This window comes from Saccostrea cucullata, unplaced genomic scaffold (assembly GCF_032062105.1).
Source record: "Saccostrea cucullata isolate Sc308-1 unplaced genomic scaffold, CSIRO_AGI_Scuc_v1 ctg9951, whole genome shotgun sequence".
Lineage (NCBI taxonomy): Eukaryota > Metazoa > Mollusca > Bivalvia > Ostreida > Ostreidae > Saccostrea > Saccostrea cuccullata.
The window spans coordinates 21,009-24,375 of record NW_026924921.1 but is presented as its reverse complement, the minus strand read 5'-3'; the positions used below and the strand labels follow the sequence as shown (position 1 = coordinate 24,375).

General features: G+C 35.0%; 1 pseudogene; it reads right to left on the bottom strand.

Moving 5' to 3' along the window:
• Window positions 1-1,993: 1,993 nt before the first annotated feature.
• On the bottom strand, window positions 1,994-3,066 carry LOC134267611 (uncharacterized; annotated as a pseudogene).
• Between the last annotated feature and the right edge of the window lie 301 nt (window positions 3,067-3,367).

Here is a 3,367-nt window from a genome sequence, read left to right as displayed (position 1 = left end):
ATAGGTTCCTCCTTGGTGTAAATGCCATTTGTGGCGGTGGATGGGAAATAATGATATTTGATCCATTGATGTCACATGCGTAAACACTTATTTCCTCAATCAATTTCTTGCACCATGATGATGCTGTACTCCCCTGAATATGGAGTACTGAGGTACTTCTGTAAATTGTAACAGATCTACAACTAGTCTTAAAAATATGTCCATCTCCCTTAGTAGTTTTCTCACAAAACAATTCCTGTTGCAAATATGAAAAAATAGTTTCATATTTTTCTTGGTCAAAGTTCACTGTAAAGCTCCTCTTATTGGTGGTAACTTTTAGAAAGCTTGGTATGTCCACATTAATATGCACGTCATCATGATTGTCACTTATTGGATTTGTGAATCCAGTAAAAGAATCCAGAAATGATCTAAAAAGGCTAGAACTTGAGTTCACATCCATCATTTGATCTACTACATAGTGATTACTGAAACAGGACTTATTTTGTAATCGCACTTTTGTAATTACACTTTAGCTAAGCAGGTAGCTCAGGTAAAATCAGGAGCCAAATTTAAACACGTCTTATCACCTCGGCGTCTTATCTTTTTTGTTTCAAAGAAATAAAATTGTTTGTATCATCTGTCCTTAAGTATAAAAGTTATAATTATTTATTTATTATAGAAATGGTAAAAATGTATATCGAGTTTCATTTCATTCGGTGTAAACGAGTTTATATAATGATACGTCTTATGGAGTTCAACCAAAAAAAAAAAATCTGAAATCCTTAAATATTCATCAGATCTCAACTATTGGATCTTTAAATTCTATGCTTGAAGATTCAATAGACAGTTTTTTGTCCCTTCTTGCAAATCTGCATCTTTTTAAATAGATTTTTTAGTTGGATTTTTTTTTCGATATTTTTATTTTTCATCAAAATAGAGTGAACCTCTAAAGAAGGTATCTTGTAATAAAAGAAAAATTACATATCTGTATCTATCATATCCTTCTAAAAACATCAATGAATACATAATGAAGATAACGTACCGTAATCAAACTCAAACTTCCATTGAAACAATATAAAGTTGGAGTGGAGCAAAAACAGAACCTTTTGAAATATTATAGATGGCAGTATTTTGTCAGACTGTCTGTTTGATCGTCTCTGTGAGTTTTCACTTGATGAAACAACACTGAACCAAGACAGTGCCGAAGAAAAAAACGAAATAAATACTTTTTAACTCAGTTCTATGAAAAATACTAAGTAAAATTTGATCTCTTTATAATATATATGGCAAGCCAATGTGGCAAGTTTGTTTGGTTTATACACCAGCAATTCACATAAATCAGGACCCGTGGGGATTCGGGTTAGATTAGGTTCTCAGTACCCCCTTGCTTGTCGTAAAAGGCGACTAAATGGGGCCGTCCTTCGGATGAGACCGTGTATAAGCCGAGGCCCCGTGCCACAGCAGGTGTGGCACGATAAAGATCCCTCGCTGTTGAAAGGCCGTAAGTGCCGAGCATAGGCCTAAATTTGCAGCCCTTCACCAGCAATAGTGACGTCTCCATATCAGTGAAAAATTCACTCAGAGAGACGTTAAACAGTAAACAATCAATCAATCAATCAAATGAATCAGATAATGACCTAGCAATATAAATACCAATACTTCTTTAACGCACTATTAAGTTGTTTCTAGCTATATGATTTATTAAAATAGAAACCATTGAAATAAGTTGAGATTTATTTTCATATCATCTGAATTGAAAGGTCTGGGGATTTTTCTGCTGTCTGTCTAAAACATTTTCACAATTTTCAATTCCAGAATGAATAGGCCAATTTCTACTTAACTTGCATTAAGTTTCCCTTGGATAAGAGAAACTGGAAATTTTTTTTGGATTTTATGCAGGCAGTAGAGGAAATACTAGCTTGACTGAATATATCTTTTCCTCAACTACAGGTAGAACCAAAACAACCCCTTTTCCAAACTGGTCTGTTTTAGAATGACACAAATAATTTTTTACATCTGATTTGTTCCGAAGAGAATTGGATGCTTGCGGCATCCACGGCTTGAAAACTACTGCTTATCTTACTATCTAACACAAACTCACCCTAAATAGGCCAAAAAATGAGCATGAAAAATTTGCTTGATATACAAACAAATGCTAATATATTCAATATCTTTCCCAACAATACAGGTATAATTGGCAATACAGCATCTACTGAACTTTGCAGTCTTGACATGCCTACCACCATCTTTTTGATAACAAAATTTTGGGTGGGGTATAGGGTACCATCAAGTTAACATTTAAAGCTTATACCTGACAGATACCTTACAGTAGCAGATGACAGACCCTTTAATGAACAACTAGCTACAAATTCTATTACCTGTTTTTCACCAGGAGGTCAAATCGGATGCAAACAAGATAATTAACCTGAAACGATCAAATTCAACTAAACCTGTCAGATAAGCAAGTCTTGTATTTGTTGAAATTGAACTCTGAACTAATCTGTCAAATTCAATCTGGAGATGACAGTCCGAGAGGACTCTGGAATTTATGTTGGCTCCAAGTCCGCAAGAGGTGCAAGTGTCCGAAAACACTGAAACTGACAACGAGATAGAGCATCAGCAACCTCATAATATCACAAGCCTTAAACTGTATATTGTTTTAACATGGAACGAAGTACCAAGGGACGATTTAAGCACATAACACGCTTAGAACTTGAAGAATTTTTGTTCAAAATCGTTACTGAGTTCTCGTTGTCCACATAGAAAACTATTTTTCTGGTAAATAAATGACTTCTCCAAGCATGAATTACCAAAACAATTCGAACTAATTGAAGAAAAGTGATATTCCTGATTACTTCATTAAGTTGGCCACTTGAAAAATAATCATTGATCCTTCAAGAAATTACCACAATCTAATTCTGAATTCCCAACACTGTCAGTTAATAATTGGAGTTGATCATCATCTACCCAGTCAACTTGTGGAAAGTAACAGCAACCATTGAAAAAAAAAGCAAGGTACACATTCATGTCCTCCTTAACTGCCACGGAAACCCTAATAAAGTGATGTGGTTTACAGACCCCATGCATGATGTCATAAACACGCCTAGTGAAATGCCCGGCCTGACGAATGGCACGCAAACAAAAATTCAACAAACCTTCAAGAGCCTGAAATTCGTTTAGAGTAGCCTTCTTTCTTGACATAAAACTGTTGAACAAATCCTTAAAACTATTCTACTTATCTTGGATTCTTATAATCCTTTCAACCGTAACTAATTCAAAACCCCAAAAGGTCAGGGAATATGATGTCCACACTGTTTTTTCATCAGCTAAGTTGACATCTAACTGCTCGCAGAGTCCCACAAACAATGACATAAGTTCATCATATGTG